Source organism: Eupeodes corollae, chromosome 1, assembly GCF_945859685.1.
Source record: "Eupeodes corollae chromosome 1, idEupCoro1.1, whole genome shotgun sequence".
NCBI lineage: Eukaryota > Metazoa > Arthropoda > Insecta > Diptera > Syrphidae > Eupeodes > Eupeodes corollae.
In genome coordinates, this window is record NC_079147.1 from 55,054,373 (window position 1) to 55,073,658 (window position 19,286).

Sequence of the window (19,286 nt, forward strand, 5' to 3'; positions counted from 1 at the left end):
AAATTCAGTTTACTTTAAAAAAAAAACATATGTTTGTTTTCAATTTGTATATTTTTCTAAGCCGTTTTTTTATTTTGTAGGGTTTCGCAAAATATTATGAATAAACAAACTAAACATATATTATTTGTATTTTTGCGATTTCCACATTTTAATCCACATTATTTTGCTCGGTTTTCCATCAAGGTTTTTTTATTTAAATAGATAGAACAAAATATTGATGTTTCGGTCCTCGGTTTGTTTATGTACATAAAAGCGTAAAGGTTTAACATTATTTAAATATCAACCATGGATTCGCGTAAAGGGAATTTGATGGATTTCATTTCTAGTGTGGATGCCAACCACCCCAAAAGTTAAATTTAAAAATAAGTTTAAAGTTAATGCATTAAGCTTAAATTAGATAATAACTTACAAGTATGAATATTTACGACGTTAAGTACATTAATCTTGTCATATAAGAACTTATGTTAGCATTTTAAGAAAACATACTAGCGGAATACTTTAAAAGACTTAAAAAATTACAGTATATTTAACAAAAAAAAGTATATCTTTTAGTGAGAAACTTATCTTCTGTTTTTGTTATGATTTCTGATCATGGTAAGTTCTTGGCTCAAGACTATAAATTTATAACAAACAAAATGCAGAATCTTTTATTTTATGTGTAAATTTTTTAAATGCAATGCACTCTAATATTTTTTGTTTATTTATAGTTAAATAACAATTGTATATGTACTTCAGACATTCGTAATATAGTAACTTTTAAAAATATTTGTTTGTCAATTTGTTTTTGCTCAACAGTATTCAAAATTCATTCATACAAGCTCGTTCTTTGTCTTGTTTTTACTAATATTTATCCTTCAAATGATTACTGACTTTTTTTAATTAAAAAACTTAAATATCGTAACTGAAAAATGTTTATAAAAATATTTAATTAATTTGCAATCATCTGCACTGATGAATTCTGTGTAATCTTTGATGGCAAAAATGTAAACAATTTATATTTAATATTTTTTTCATAAAATGGTTCGTGGTTTTGGAGAATAAAAATTAAAGCAATAACTGAAATAAAAATAAAGTTGAAAAGAAAAAATTAATAAATAAACTACAAGGCCAATATATCGAAAATAAAAAAACTGTTAAAATGTTATGTAAATGCGAACTAAAATGTTTTTGACTCATTCAATTATAATCTGCACCATTTATACAAAAACAAATTACATTCATCTGACACTTAATATTTTACTAGCCACTTAGATAAACTTTATTGGAGTGTACAATTTTGAAATTGTGGTTAACTGGGCATGAAGGAAAGTCCATCTCGTTTGGCTTCTAGTTTGGATTGGATTTGGACTAAAAAAAGAATCTCTGTACTTTAGAGTACGACCGAAATTGGACTCAAGGGTAAACTGTTGGGCATTCCTAAAAGAACGAGTATTACGGTTGAATTGTTTGAGGGGAGGAATGCAACTGGCTATTTCATTAGAGCACTGCTTATGGAAGTAGCAATCAAATAATGAGAGACATGAAACCTTACGACGCACGGTGCTCGAGAGATGCAAAAGTTTCAGTTAGACAACGGTCTAAGAGTTCTCTTTCGAATTCTGTCCAAGAGACTCAAGTGGGTTATAGTTTTTGACGAATATAGGCTTTATAAATTATAGCCAGATCAGAAGGGGTAAAAAGCTTCTTGCATTGTCGGAGAAAACCTAAACACTTAGCAGCATTTATGGCGATATCAAATATGTGGTCACTTCACAACAAGTGGCTTGTAATGCACATACCTAGGACTGATAGCTGTTCAATCTCCTCGATGCCAGTACCACTCATTGATAGTGGCATTGGGGGAGGGTTACGCTTTTGCAACAGTAGACAGCATTGAGTTTTCGAAGCATTAAATTCTACACGGTTTTTGATTCCCCATTGAACAATGCTGTCAATATCAGAATTTAATGAGCTTATCATACGGTGCCTTTGGTAGTCCATATCCGAAGAACAAGGATTAGAATCTAAAAACTAATATGAAAAGCGGTACTGTCATCCGCGAAACAATTTAGTAGGTTAGAAGTTTTAGACAAAAGATCATTTATAAAAATGAGAAAGAGCGTCGGAGACAAAACGGAACCCTGGGGCACACCAGCGTTTATTTTGTGAATATCAGATCAGAACGATCTGAAAGGTAATTTTTAACCCAACGAAGAAAGGATTCATCAATACCAAATGCACGCATTTTCGATAAGAGAGCTTGGTGCCAAACTCTATCAAATGTTTTTGAAATATCAACTGCAATATTCTTACTTTCTCCAAAATGATGTAAAGATTTGTTCCACTGTTCGGTGAGATAAATCATGAGATTACCAATGCAACGAAAGCAATACTGCCGGTCATTAAGAAGCTTTCGTTCTTCAAGATATTTCTTAAGCTGAAAATTGATCAGCGTTTCCATGACCTTGGAAAGAAAGGATGTAAGTGCATTTGGACGATAGTTGGATGGTGAGGAGGATTCGCCTTTTTTAGGGACAGGCTGGACAAATGCAGTTTTCCATCCACTCGGAAAGAGACCTGTTGAATAGGAAAGATGGAAAATCTTACGCAGTGGTTTTGCCAGCGTTGAAGAACATATCTTCAGAACAAAAGCGGGGATACTATCCGGGCCAGCGGATTTGTGAATGTCAAGATTTTTAAGTACTCTAGTATTTGAACAAGTGGGAAAGAAGATACGTCAAATTCAATCGTTAACTCTTTCAAGTACAGGCGGAGTCATGTCACTCACTGGCAGCATCAAATTGACAGCAAACTGTGCTGCAAGCAAGTTGGTTTTATCAATCGAGCTTACATAGGGAGTGTCATTGGAACCAACGAAGACGTAGTAATTTTACAAATAACTAGACATTTTTACTACCATTGTCATTGACATTGTAGTAGTTTTTGCCGTAATTTTTGGTCATGCAAAAATTTAATGCGTCGTATATGTCCGTTACAGGTCTTTCTAGCTTGTTTTAACTTATTCCGGTTTTCCTCAGTTGGGTTGGCTTAGTAATTCCGGAAACTTACATTTTTGATCCTACTAACCTTTTTAAGGCTCGAATCAAACCATGAGTTTCCTTTGGGTTTGATAGATTTAACCCTATTCGGGATGAAATTTCTCATTCCGCAAAGAATTAAGTTTGTAATCATATCTGCACTGGGATCCACGTCACTATCGAGGAAGCATAGTGACCAGTTAAAGTTTCTGAAGAATTCATTGAGACTGTTCCAGTTGTTTTCTCATATTGCGGTTTTCGTAGGGGTTTTAACTTTAACTGGCGTTTTTTGGCATGAGAAATTTGCAGAAATGACACAAAGGTCTGATATGCCCAGAGGCGATAATACACTGACATTATATTTATTAAGATCAGAAGTAAGAAACAAGTCTAGAGTGTTGGCTCGTCTACTAACTGAGTCAGGTGGTTTAACTCAGCAAAAATCTCGACATACCTTCCTTCGGATCTTTGTCTGACCCGAATAACCCAGCCACGAAGAATTGTGTACAGTGAAATCTCCTTTAACACCAATCTCACTGCACGGAAAATAGGATACAATTCTCTGGAATCTCCGTATGATCGGTATTTTCGCCAAACTTGGTTTCACTTAGTGCCAGAACAGCTGGCCTGTTTAAAACAGTATGGACGCATACAGAACAACAATTTTTTGTAGCCCCCGAATGTTGCTTTATTCGACACAAAATTTTCTGCTACAAAATAATTAAAAAATCAAATTGACAGTTTTTTTTAAATAAAAACCTAAAAAGCACATTACTAAAGGAAACTAATTTTGTCTCATAAGAATTATTGTTTTCAATAATCTGTAAAATTTTAAGAAAAATCAAATTTAAAGTTTTTTTTTATAAAACATAAGAACCTAAGAAAAAATTACTAAAAGTTGGTAAAAATTTATTTTCGGCTCAAACATCTTTCCAGAAATTTCAGATTATTGCTTGAAACTAATTTTTTCTTTTAAAAAATACTGATTTGAACATTCAGTAAAATTTTGAGAAAAATCTTTTTAATTAAAAAATCTATTTAATTAATTCAGTAAATTTTTCATAAAAATCCAATAGGCAGTTACTTAATTGTCAATTTCCTTTTATTTTTTATACATAGCAATATACATTGAGGAAGACGCCTACCATCACTTATGTTGGTTATTATAACTGCCTTATCCGCATTAGTGGTCACCCATCAAAACCGGCCATTATCCGGGGCTAACTGTATATTTCAAAATAACATAAAGCCAACATCACATAATTTTCAAATAAATAAAGTAAATTAAAAATGTGAGTTTGTTATAACCGTCAAATTAAAGTTTTAAAGCTTAAGGCTTATAAAAGTAAGAACGTATGTACATACAAAAAAACTCTTATGTATTTCTTTCGTTTTTTATTTAATATTTATTTTTTATTTGACACAATATTTTTTGGAAAAGATTGATAACAAAGTAAATAAAAAGTAAAAATAAATAAATAAACTCCTACCGTCATCGTCCTTTCATACATATTCTTAATTCTTCTGTCATCCCTTCTAAAATTCCACTCTGTTGCATCCTTGATGGATGACCTGTATTATTATCCTTTTTACAGATATGTACATATGTATGCATACAAAACAAGCATACATACATACATACATGTGTACATATTAAAAATCAACAACAAAAATATCTCTCTTTTTTTTGACATCTTGTATTATCCTCATCTTTTCTGACATTAATCGGAAATGAATTTGATGAAAAATATACAAATATTAATATACCTATCTATAAACCTACTAAGTGAATATCGACAAGAATTTTGTTTGTATTTTATTTATGATTATTATTTTTTTGGTTATGAGAAAACGTAGAATATTCTCATTGTTGTCTTGTCCAGCTCAGACACAGATACAGGAGGATAAAGTTTTTCTTTTTTAATGAAAAGTCCTTCTACAATTATTATTTCAAGGCAAAATACACTGAAAACTCTTTTAATATTCAATGAAAAATTCTGGTAAAAAGTAAGTATTGGGTTTATCCCTTTAATAAAAAGAAATATTGAGTTGTTGAATATTTAAGTTTTCATAAATGTTAATAGGTATATCAACCCATACATATATAATAATGTACCCTGTTCATGTAACGGTGTATAGGGAATTTAAAAATATGAAAAACTGAAGGTAGATTTTTTAACGAATATTTTAAGATAGTTATAATTATTATTACAAGTAGGTAGTTATTTAATTTTAAATATGATATAATGCTACGTAAACAGAATGTGTTATTTATAGCCTGGGGCTATTTGCAAGCTTTTGTTTTATTTTCAGATTAATTTTTTCTTGTATCTATATAATGGAATAATTGAATATAGCCTTACGCTTTAAAATATATAAAAATATATAATTCTGAGAGTTTTTATTGAAACACTTTAAGCTTAAATTTTTAAAATGTTTTTCTTAGACGTGCAAAAATATAAAGAAAGTCTTGATTATACAATTATACGATGATAAATTCTGATGGCCAGAGGATGTAAATAAGTTAATATTCTTTGAGAGAATTGGATTTTAGTTTTGGTTGAAGGAAAAGGGATGGCATGTTTATTCTATTAATATAAATTTAAAGAAAATTTAAAAATTGCAATGAAAGAAATATGTTGTAGAATATGAAAAAACGTGTTAAATATTATTGTTAAATTTTACACATTTACTTATTTTTTCTTGACTCCAACAAATACCACTTCCAACTGATAGAATATGGTTTTCGTCTCAAGTATCCTGAGAATAAAGAAAGATATTGACTTTAAACTGCAAAAAATTTTGTTTCTATTTTTTTGTAAAATTTTTAGAATTGTCAATAGACCGGCAAAAATGAATTAATATATAATTAATGTCAGTGACTTCACAAACTTCATGCAACCACAACGTGGATCACATCTATTCTTACAATTTGAAAACATCAATCTAATTACGAAAATCCTAAACATTCTAACAGACAGGATGATCCATTCAATATAGACGTAGAAACCAACAATCCCGTCTTCCCGACTTACACGAATTAAAGATTGCCATATCTAAGTGTAACAAAGCCGCTGCATCAGATGGCTTGAATACCGAGCTTTTTAAAGGAGCTGAAGATAATTTGGTTATTGGACGGAAGAAAGCATATACGACGGCACATACAATAATGAATTACATATTGCCATGTCTAGTTTTGGAATCCCTGCGAAACTCGTCCGTTCGATCCAGATGATCATAGAGAATCCGCTCTTCTCCATTAAGGTTATTAACAACTTAACCGAATTTTTTGATGTCCAAAAAGACCTTAGACAAAATGATGTAATAAAGGGTGTCCAAAAATTAACGCAAGATTTGAATTTGCCGCCATTTGTGCAGTGAAGTGTTGGCAACCCTGAAAAAAAAAAGAAATTTGACAGCTAACAGTATAGGGTTATTAAAAATGGAGCGTTTCACGATAGAACAACGTGTCTTCATTATTAAAGAATATTTCAAAAATAGTGAAAGCTTGGCGGCTGCAGTTCGAAAATTTCATACAAAATATGACCGGAATAGTGTTTTAACTTCGTCAACTGTGAAGAGATTAATTGAAAAATTCATGGAGACTGGATCCGTTGGAGACGCCAAACACACTGGTCGTCCAAAAACAAGCCGTTAAAATGTGAATGTCGAAGCAATGCGTGAGATTGTTGCTGACAATTCAGGAACCTCAATTCGACGTCGTTGACAAGAATTGCAAATTTCAAGAACCTCTCTACAGAGTATACTCACCAAAGATCTGTGTCTTCATGCTTACATAATTCAATTAACACAACAATTGAAGCCTAATGACCATGGACAGAGAAGAGAGTTCGTTGAATGGACCCTGATGATAATCCTAAGCGATGAAGCACATTTTCATCTTGATGGCTTTGTCAATCGCCAAAATTGCTGCATTTGGGGTTCGGAGAACCCACATGTGATAGTCGAATAACAAATGCATCCACAACGCGTGACTGTATGGTCGCCATATTTGTTTGAAAATGATGCTGGTCAAGCAGTGACTGTTACTGGTGCTCGATATCGCGACATGATTACACAGTTCTTTCTGCCAAAATTGGATGATATTGATGTGTCCAATAAGTGGTTTCAACAAGACGGTGCCACATGTCATACAGCCCGTGAAACAATTCAATTACTGTATGAGACATTTCCAGGTCGTTTACTCTCTCGTTTCGGTGATCAAAATTTGCCTCCTAGATAGTGTGATTTAACACCATTAGACTTCTTTTTATGGGGTTATTTGAAATCACAAGTCTATGTCAACAATCCCACAACCACCCGTGCATTAAAGGAGGAGATTCAACGCTGCATCAACGAAATTCAGCAACATTTATGCAGAATGGTCATGGAAAATTTCAACAAAAGAGTGCGCATGTGCATGCAAAGCCGTGGAGGCCATTTGTCCGATGTGTTAGTCCATACATAACCTTATCCTATGTACTTTACGAGTCAGTAAAAATATAACTATCAAAAGACTTAACACGACGTTTTCTATTTAATTCAAATCTTGCGTTAATTTTGGGACACCCTTTATCATGTGATTTTCTTAACATCTTCTTTAAAAGAATAGCGTAGAGCTGCAAGGTCATAACTAGAGGCAGTATCTTTCAAAACTGTCTGTTCAAATACTCGCATATGCCGATAACATTACATTTCAACAGTTTAAGGGCAGAAGTGGCTTAACAAAATACACGCTATTATCAAGAAAGGTCCTATAACGCAGACGTCTCGGTCAAAATTTCACCATCGACAGACGTAACTTAGTTATGGACTTTGAAAACCTAGGCTCCGCTATGAGCATAGGAAACAACACGAGCACTGCGATCAAACGGAGAATTACTCTTTGGGTTCAGAAAGCAATAAAGTAGTCTCTGGAGTAACCAAAGAGACGCTATGGGACCCTCATAATCGCTGTCCTTCTGTATTTAGCAGAAGCATGGACTATGACAAAAGCGGATGAAAGCACTTTGGGTCGTTTCAAAAGAAAAGTTCTTCGTGTGATCTTCGGTCGCATATACATCCAAGGGGAGTAGAGGAGAAGATGGAACGACGAGCTCTACGGGTGTATATAGCGACGTAGACTTAGCCAGAAAGATAAACGTCCAACGACTGAGATAGCTGGGTTACGTAGAGCGCATGAAACACAATTCTCCGGCCAGGAAAGATTTCAAAACCACGCACACAAAACAGTGCAGAAGAGGAAACAGCGGATGAGATTGCGTACACAATTAAAAAAGTGACCTCACCAAAATTAGATCTACATAAATAGATAACTTTGTTAAGTGAAGCTCTGATTAACCCAGTACTATAGCTGCATCTTAAGTCAGTAAGTTTGTTATATGGTAGGTATTTATTTCCTTAATATTTATGTTATTTCTTAGTGTGCCATCTTTTGATACTAACTGCTTCCTTAAGAAGTTACAAAAATAATTTGAACAAAATTATCCAAAATCAACAACAATTTTTTTCTTTCGTCTATATTTTTGCAAAGCTTTTTACTTTTAAAAAATAAATATTTTTGAGTTAACTGAATATGTAGTCAATAGGAATAGCTCGAATTGAACTATGACAATTTTTTTGTTAAATTTAGAAGTAGGTGCTTCCACCTTTACTTTTGATAATTTCGTAAATTAGTTCCGGTACAAATCCTACAGACTTTTGATATAATTTAAAAAAAAATTCTCTCAACGCTAACTTAATTGCAGAAATTAACGATTATTTGCCCCCAAACAAACGACTAGGTAGTACCCGTGGCATGATGGTTAGTGCGTTGCACTGTCATGCAAGGGGTCTTGGGTTCAATCCCTGCCTGTGCCAGAATAATTTAAAAAATTAATTTTCGCGGGTACTGCCTCTTACGAGGAATTGACAAATCCTTCAAGAGTAATTCTTGTCATGAAAAAGTGATTTCTCAAACTAGCCGTTCGGATTCGGCCTTAAATTGTAGGTCCCTTCCATTCCTGACAACAGTACTCGCACACAGGAATGGTTGAGAGTTGTAAGTCACTAGGCCCTGGTTCAAAATGGACTGTTGCGCCACCCCATTTGAAACAAACGACTAACCTTATTAGCTGTGGGTACCAACCATCCCTAAGTGTAATAGTATATAGTTTAGACGGTAGCCGTTGAAGGAATTTCATATTTTGATTCTTTTTTTAAGCTTTTATTTTTCGCACCGAGTAAATAGGCGCGTTTAATCAGGCAGGAAAAGTTCATTTTTAAAAAAATTTAAGAATATTTCTGAAAATTTCATTCCAAGATTCCCTCATACCCAGCTGCAGTAATGTTTGGTGTAACGAACTCAACTTCAACTATTTAATAATAACTGCAAGCTCTCCATAAAACAACACATACTTCAAGGCTTAAAAACCTTTTTATTTTTGTATAATCGAAAAATGATAATTAGACACATCAGGGAAATCGACATTGGATAGTTTTTCGTCTGAAAAAAAAAATTGGTAATACCATTCCTTTTTCAGATTATTTAAGTATTGAAAATCTTTATCCGCATAACTTTTTATTATTCGTCAAGTAGCACAGTTTTATCGTATGTTTAATTCGTTTACTATGACTCGAATTTTTGACGACCCGTAAAAATGTAGAGCGACTACCCTTTACGCCAATTTTTAACTTCCCATAGAAAGTCTAATATTTCAAATTTAAAAAATTGACATTTCTCGATGTTTAAAGGTCCCTAGAGTCGAAATAAAAGATTATTAGAAAGATGTCTTTGCGTGCGTGTGTACATATGTCCATACGTCCGTATACGTCTGTACGTTCGCGACGTTTTTTCGTCGTTCATAGCTGCAGAAAGGGCTCCCAAGAAAACTGCGTGGGTGTTTTTTTTTAACATAGGTGAAAATGTTGGTTAACCTTTAATATCTCACAAACGAATAACCCTAGAGGCTTGAATTAAATTTTATATAATATATTGTAAATCCAAATAAGTAAATTTTTTGAAGAAAAACTGGAATAACGGTTTTTTATAAATAAAAAACCTGAAAAAAATATTTGTCACCTTGAAAATTTTGCGAATGAAATAATTTTGTGTGGCGAATAATAATGTTTTTGATATCTGGTAAAATGTTAAGAAAAATCAAATTGACAGTTTTTTTTACAAAAAAAAAACCTAAACAAAAAAATGAATAAAAGTTGGTAAAAATTAAATTTCGACTCACATATCTTTTCAAAACTTTAAGATATTGCCTTTAAACTACTTTTATCTTTTAAAACATATTGTTGCAACATTTAGTAAAATTTAAAAAAAAATCTGATTACAGTTTTTCTACAAAAAAAAAACCTGACTAAAAATCAATACTAAAACTTAGTAAAAATTTACTTTCGACTCAAATTAGTTTTGAAAATTAAAAATATTGTCTTCAAACTTTTTTATTTCACAGAAAATATTGTTTTCATTCGTGCAAAATTTCGAACTCGAGATTTTAATCAAACATGATATTACGATGGAGTCGAAAAAAAGTGGGTGCTGCGATTCTACAGCCTAAGCCATTGGGTCGATTGAGTTCAAACTTGGAAGTGAAGGTTTTGAGCAGATTCGCGTTAGGCGTTTTTATTTTTTTTTAGGATCAAAACTAACAGTGGCCCCCATAAAATTTTTTTGCTAAAAAAACGATATTTCGAATTTTCTCAAAAACAGAACTAACGATTTTTTCAATTTTCTCTAAAATTTTATTTTTTATCTGGGCTTTTTTTAATAAGAAAAACATATTTTTGTATTGCTCAGAAAAGGTACCGCTCATAGAACCCTTATTTTGTTTTTTTAATTTTCTCAGCAACTCATGAACTGATTTCAATAATTTTGTTTTTGAATAAGCTCTTATATTTCCTCAATGATTATCAAAAATGCAATTTTTAATTTTTTGGATTTTAAAAAAAATGGTCAATTTTTTTTTTTAATTCGATATCTGAAAAACGGGCCAACATTTTTGTACGAAATTCAAATGCATAGCGTATATTTACAATCACTCAACAACTGCATACTAAAAATATTTTTAGAACAAAATTGAAAAATTTTATACATACAAATTAATTTTAAAAAATTTAAGTTTTTGAAGACAAACTTAATTTTCAGGTAAAAATTTGGATCTTAAAATATTTTTTTTTTAATTATTTTAACTGTGTTTAAAGTAAATTATTTTGACAAAATTGTAATTGCATTCATATCTTTTATTCAAATTAATGCATTTCGTACATATTTATGTATTTTTATAACTATAACTATTGTAAATACCAACTTTGGCCATGGAGCGCCACTGTATCGGATTAACGAATAAGGTATGTTTAATCAACAATCTATTTTAAGGTGTCTATGAAGAATTAATGTCTTGGTACTTTTGTACATATAATTTTAAAATATTATTCTTTAAGAAGAGCACAAGAGCCTGACTGTAACCAACTCATGAATAGCAATTTATTGTACTTTAACGAACAAAATAAACTGAAAGTAAAAACTCCATTTTTGCGCTGAAAACTTATAGGAAAAAAGGTATGTGATTGGATAGTAGTACCAATGACATTCCTTCATTATCACCATAAACATGTCTTTGTCTATCTATCTCCATAAAGCTGAGCACGCCAGTCAACTATTCTTTATCCGTTTTAGATACCTTCCTAACTACACAGCCAATAGGCGATCGCTTAACAATTTTAACATACATGTTCTGCCTCTTTCTTATCTTCAGATAATTTTGTTTCCATCCTGTTTTTTCTAATATGAAATTAAAATAAAGCTATATAAAAGAAAAAGCTTTAAAGAACTAGTTGAATACAGAAACAATTGTTTTCGTAAAGTATGCTTACAAGTGTTTTTCTTTTCCGGGATGAGTTATCCTAGGATGAGTTGTGTCTTGGGATGAATCACACGTTTTTTGACAAATTAAATTGCATTTAAGTATATCTTTGAAGACAAACTTATCATACAGGTATATTTTTAAGTCTTATATAGGTACTATTTTAAGCAGACTCTTTGCATACAGGAGCAAATTTGTGCGACCCAGTCGTGCATTTCATTTTTAAATCTAACAGTCCGTTTTTTTCATAAAAATATAAAATCTACAAAAAATTGGACGCGAATGTGGTAAACATTGATTTTCGGTTCTTGATATCTCTCAAATTAATTTAATTCATCCAATTTCTAAAAATTTAAGAAATGCCACTAAAATTGGTAAACATTTGTTTTAGTCTAAAAATCTATTGAACAAAACTAGATTTTGAAAAAATTAAAAAAAAAATTAAGAATAATTCAACTGAAAACTTTTTAAACCCAACACAAAAACTTAGAATCCTTTTAAGCAAGACAAATCAACAGTCTCAGCTTCTTGCTTGGTCTTTTTTAGCCACAGAATCAAAGATTCTAACGCATATCTTTAAACTGCTCGTCTTAAAGTGTCCAGTACTTTAAAAACAGTCAAAAACAACTATACAATTGTTCTTGTACCTATTAAATTCGCCGTTTTATTTGGATAATTTTGTTTGAAATTTGTTTCTTAAAATCTTAAAGGAGAAAAAACAAAGCCTCGACTGATGGCACAAAAACACCAAATATTTGAACAAAAATGCACAAAGAGTTTTCAAAAATGATTGTGCGTATTCAGTTGAAGCGGAGTGTACATACGCCCGTTTATTTCATATAAAAACTTCTTTGAAAAAACGTGAAAATACTTGTTATCCGTTATTTATATTTCTCTAGAAGTTATATTCAACGTTTAACTATTTTTTACTAGAAGTCCTTATAGTAAACGGAGTTTTTCTAGATAAAATTAACATTTAATCGTAAAAGAATTGTTGAAAATATTTACTATACGATCTTGTAAAAAAAAAACAGCACAAATTGTCCTCGGAACTTTTTAATCCATACAAATAGATATTTCTGAAGAGTTCAATAGGAACTATTTTATTCTTTATTTGAAAAGCACTTTAAAAGTTTAAATGTGAAGTTACAAGGATAAAAATGTCACAAACAGATTGTTCATACTGTGCAGTGCAAACAAAGTGGAACATTAAAAGTAAATTCGTCAAAAGTGCTATATTGAACTTCATTCATTGTACATATTATGTAGTCGTTCATCTGTTAGAGAGTTAAGAACGAAGCAAGGATATAGAACTTGTGTAAAAATCTCAACTTTTACACAGCGAATGAAATTACAAATTTTTATTCATCACTTTCAAAAAAATATCTCATTGTACACAGGATTAAAGTTTTATATACCTTAAAGTTACGCTTGCCGTTCCAGTTAAGTGGAGGACCTGGTCCTTCAGGTAAAAGGTCTTGCGTCAAGATAACTTCCCGTTCCAGTTTCGAAGCATCAAAAAGCCTAGGATATGCACGGATTCACAATTGACATCCCACGCAAACGATTTATGGACAATGAACTTCGGATATGCACGTGGAATGTTATGTCCATTATAAGACCACATGCAGCCGTAGAATTGGCTGAGGCCTTAGACTGCTATGGTGACTGCTACAAGGAAAACTAACAACGCTTTTTTGGATGCGGCTTTGTCATTAAAGCCAGACTCAGACAACAAGCCTTATATGACAACATCAATGAAATTATTTGAGTTCTTGGATTTAAAGCATACGAGCAATGTCCCAGCTACGACATTTAAACTGTCCTAGGCGATTTTAATGCGAAGCTGTGAAGGGAAGATATCTTTGGTGGAATAATCAGGAAAAACAGCCAGCAAGACAACTCTTAACAGTTTCGAGTTATCCAGATCAATCTACCGCCAACCAGATTAAGCATACTGCGATTACCGCTAGACACGCTTTCAGCATCATATATGTATCTTCGAAATTTTGGAGGAGCTTACATCGACTTGGACCAGAACATTGGTGTAGCCAAGTGAGCCCTTCTGGTTTCTACCCAGAGCGAAACAGGGAGGTGCTGGGATAAGGTACAACGTAGAACGGCTACAATCGTAAAAGATCGCCAAATACTTCTCCGACCTAGTCCCAAGTAACCTCGAAGTTCTATGCCGTCAACTCAATGTAGCAACATTACCAAAATGCAATCAGAGAAGCTGCCTGTGATGTGCTGGGTTTCAAACAGCCACCTGCCCTGAGGGCAGGCAAACGCAACCAAACAACAGACAAACAAAGCATCGAAGGAAGACCTCACGAGCTCTATGAACAGAAGAAAAGAGAGGGACACCGAACGATGGAGAATTTTGTTGGGTGAGGTCCTAGTTTACACATTTGACATTTCAAAAATTGAAAAGAAGTGGATCAATTAGATTGGCCATGATCTTCACTTTTGGTTGAATAGATACGTCACTACACGAAACTCAAGTATATCCAAACACCTTATTCATACAAAAAAAATTAACTTTATAGGTTGGTGAAATAACTTAAGCGTACTTCTTAAAGTTAATTGGACCAATTCTGTAAATAACGTTTTCACCAGATTAATTTAAAAAATTAGCTGTTGGTTAAGCGTGATGTATTTATAAGTTTACTTCGATGTTCAGCACATTCATTTAAAAAAAATTCAGTGAACCTGGTTCGATAGCGCTGTCCTCGTTTCCTCGTTTGGAAATAAATAAGGACCAGTCTTAATGGTAGTGGTAAAAACACCAAAACAGTCAGTTTTGATAGATATAAGGGTGATTCGTTTATGACTTGAGGATTACTAATAGACGAATTCCCTATTATATGAGAAGGCTAAGAGAAGGTGTTATAGTTCCAAGCATGTCAGAATATTCTAGTCCAGTCGTTGTCATAAAGAAAAAGGATGAAAATTATCGTCTATGCGTGGACTACAGGCGTTTTAATAGTATTGTCCAGAAAGATAGATTTCCTATGGCAAGGATTAATGACCAAATAGATAAACTCTCAAGGTACAAAGTATTTTCTAAAATAGATTTAAAAAATGAATGGATGGATGTGCCGACGGCGAATGATAGTCGTAAATACACTGCCTTTTCTACGGTTGGCGGTCATTTTTAATTTACAAAGACATATTTTGGTCTTTGTGGGTCTCCATCTAGTTTTTGTAGATTCATTCACGATGTTTTTAAGAATCTAGCAAACGAGGGTTCGGTTGTCATGTATGTATGTGGACAACATTTTTGTTTCAGCGAATGATAAGGTCGAGGGTTAAGAACGGTTAAAACGAGTCATGGGTGTAGCAGCGGAGGACGGTCAGGAGATAAGGTGGATAAGTGCCAATTTCTTTAAAGAAGTGTGGCGTATTTGGGACACGTTATTTCTGACTCAAACATTTTCCTTCATCAGCAAAATTAGGGACTTTTAAATACCGGCAAATGTGAAGCAACTGCAAAGGTTCCTAGGCTTAGTCCTATGCTTTAGAAAATGTATCTTTCGTTTTGCTAAGGAAACCGCACCATTAACGCAACTTTCGAGAAAGGGAGTAACGTTCAATTTTTATAATGAACAGAAAAAGTCTTCTGATAACTTAAAAAAGCTTTTATCAGACGAACCTGTTCTAAGAATGTACAACGCCGAAGTAGCTACAGAACTGCATACAGATGCTAGAAAGATGGGATTGGCGGGTTTCCTGATGCAGAAGAGTGAAATTAACGACCAATTTCAACCGGTGTATTATTGGAGCAGGTGTACAAGGAAATCGGAGAAAAACTATCATTCTTATGAGTTGGAGGTACTTGCTATATTTTATCAGCGTTGGAGAAGTTACGTCCAGTTTACCATCTACACTGATTGTGCGGCGTTTGAAAGGACCATGAAGAAAGCCAATATGCCAGATCGGGTAAAGCGTTGGACTTGTCAGATTATGATTGAAAGGTACAATTACGATCTAGTACAAAAATGAACCACTTTGACAGCTTAAGTAGGAATCCAGTTTTGGCTGTGGAAGATACAGTTACGTCATTAATCAAACAGGCTCAAGAAAAGGATGAGAGAAGACAATTTTAAAAGATCAGAAAGTTGAAGATTATTTTTTTCAGAATGGTGTTCTTATGAAGCAAGTGGAAGGAAAGGAGCTCATGAAAAACATCACTTTGGTATCAGAAAAACTGAAGAACAGCTAAAACCCGAATTTTTCATACCAAAAGTAGCTGAAAAATGTATCCAATGTTGTATCCAGTGCCTGCTGATTAGAAGGAAGCACGGCAAACCCGAAGGTGAGCTTCATCCAATTCTAAAGGGTGATCAGCCATTGGAAACGCTGCATGTGGATAACATTGGACCCATGACAGAAACAAGGAAGTCCGACAAGTACGTCCTAGTTGTAGTAGATGGATTCTCCAACTTCACTTGGTTATATCCAACCAAGACCACGAATACTAAGGAAGTATTGGATAAATTGGAGATACTTTTCTCAACTTTTGGGTATCCCAGGCGCATCGTGACAGACCGAGGAGCAGCTTTTGTATCAAAAGATTTCAACACATTTTGCGAAGACAATAAAATAAAGGCAATCAAAATAACAACAGAAGTTCCACAAGGCAACGAACTGGTTGCAAGAGTTACACAGGGTCATAATTTCGGTGTTAACGAAGCTTGCGATAGAAGAACATGAAAGGTGGTACAAATACACAAATCGAGTGCAGCGATACATTAACTCTACGTACCACTCAAGCATTGACTTTACTCCATTCGAAGTCATGATGGGAGTTAAAATGAGAGATGGTGTTGATGAGTCCGTATTCGAATTGCTTCGGAACGAGATGATACGAGACTTCGTAAGCGAGAGATCCGAACATCGGGCAAAGGTGAGGTAGAACATTCTTCAGCCTCAAGAACGCTAAAAACAGTATTATAATAAAAACAGAAAGGGAGCCCATCAATATTCCGTTGGCGATATAGTGGCCATGAAGAGGACGTTTCTATGGTCCGAACAAAATCATTAAGCTGATGGGCAATGACCGATACGAGCTAGACAAAATCAATACCAGTGAAGGCCCTATAATACTTGTTCGTCAGCGGATAATTTGAAGCTTTGGCGGGTATGAATCATCGGAGGCCTATAAAATGCATGTGAAGATGAAAAAAACATTACAAGTAAAGAACGAAAAGAGACAACTAGTATAAGAAGATGCAGCCGGTTGCAGCTGCACAAAAAAGAAAAACTCAGTTGAATCTAAGCAGTAGCGGTGATCGCGTTGTATCTATAATATATTCATAATTTAAACTTTAATTAACTAATTATGAATTTCTTGAATAAAGATAACTTATCTAAATTTGATTTGATATAAAAAACGTCTTTGAGTGAAGAATTCTACAAATTTCTCCATAAGGCTTATTTGTTTTATAGTAAATTTCAGTTTAAAGAGTTTTTATGGCGATGATGTTTGATGAATTCCCAGAACCCTGCTGAATATAACTGTCAACACAGTTTGACATTCTCACATGTTAAACCATAGACAGCAAACATGAAGCTTCTCATGCAGCTTAAAATAAAAACACCCCGTAGTAAGTGCTTATTTAATTTATCAATGAAGGATTTTGATACTACCTACGTCACAACATAGAAACGCTCAAAAACATATGGTTTGACCCATTGTAAATGAGAAAATATACCAATCATTTCCGTTTTCCAAGAATAAAAGCTTCCAAAAAACTGTCAATATAGATTTATTTGTGAAAATAATAATCTCTCCAAATTTACTCCCTTTTACTTGGAAAAACAACCAAACTTATACGAATTGAAAATTTAATAATGACGTGTATGTGTATGAAAAGGACTCAGATTTTACTGTCTCAATGTTGAATTTTATCATTTAATACAGCGGAAACAGCTACTTTTGTGTTTTGGACATATTTTTTGCTAGCGTCATTATTACGTAGGGTAATAAAAGTAAAATATTTCTGAATAAAACACCCAAGTCCGAATTGAAGCTTAATGCAAGATTTAAAAAAACGATTTTTATTGAAATTGAGGAAAAACACTAATTGGAAAGGTTCCTTTTTGAGAAAAATGACGAATTATTTTATTTTCCAGGACATTAAGCTATGTACATTCAGGAGTTTTTTTTCTCCTTTGAAAGACTTATTGACATTTTTTTCGAAAAGAAGCAACATGTTTAAAAATAGCTCTTGGATAACGATATTTTTCGTATTATAGAAAAGACTCAATTTCTCATAAATGAGGTTGTAAAATATACATATTCAAATTATTTTCTATCAATGTTATTTTTATAAATTCAATACAAATTTACATTATTTACATTTAAAGTCGACTAAGGAAGATTAGCTTCTTTTTTATTTCTAAAAGAAAATCATCAATTTTTGATAAACTTAAGATTATTTTAGCTTAAGAATCTGCACCAATTTGTCTTACATATTTTTAAGATTTTTGACAAATTTAAAAATCAAATCTACATTCAATTAACTTTTTCAGGTTAAAAATCGCAGGATGTTCTCAAGAAAATTAATTGTTGTATTTTAAAACATTGTTTTCTCTCAAATCTCAAATTTGAATTCAAAGCCACAAATATTCAATTCCATCGGCAATCTAACAAACGGAAGGGTTAGATTAGGTTAGGTTATAGTAGCTGTCCAACATGGAAACGGACAAACTTAAAAATAAATAATATAAATTAGGTGGCGCATCAGTTCATGAAGAACCAGGGCCTAGTGACTAATAACTATCAACCATTCTGTGTGCGATAAATGTTGGGATGGAAGGGACCTCCAGTTTATATCCCGACTCCGAACGGCTAATTTTAAGGAAGCACTTTTCATGACAAGTATTACTCCTGTAGGATTTGTCAATTGGCGCACTTAGGCCAATTTAATGGCTCATTGTGATACCACATGTATCTTGAGGCTTCCTCCTAAGATCAATGAAACCAGTTTGAGTCTCTTAAGAAACGTGAGAGGCTGGTTATGCTGATATGGTTTTGATCGTTAAAGGTAGGTAAATCTTGCGTTTTGGAGCCAGAGCAGGGCATGTGCAGAAAAGATGTAGAACTGTTTCCTCCTCTTCCTCATCCATAGAGCTTCTGCAAAAGACATTTGAGAATACGCCTAGTCTCGTGGCGTGCTTTCCTATTAGACAGTGACCGGTTATGACGCCTATTATCGAGCTTATATGCGATCTGATTAGAGAAAACAAGCAGCTTGAACGTTTTAAATCCAGTGTTGTCCAGATGTTTTTTGTGACTTGACACTTGGTGATGTTGTTTCACCTGGTGCCTGCCCTCCTCACAGCGTCTTGCATTAGCAACAGTTTACAAGTAGCGATTGGTATGCCAGTTCGTGCCAAACGTGGTAGGATGGGC

General features: G+C 33.4%; 1 protein-coding gene across 7 annotated transcripts in view; it reads right to left on the reverse strand.

The window, feature by feature from the left end:
• LOC129940234 (neuropeptide F receptor) overlaps window positions 1-19,286 on the reverse strand; it is a 233,005-nt gene that overhangs the window by 106,912 nt on the left and 106,807 nt on the right. The window lies entirely within an intron of this gene.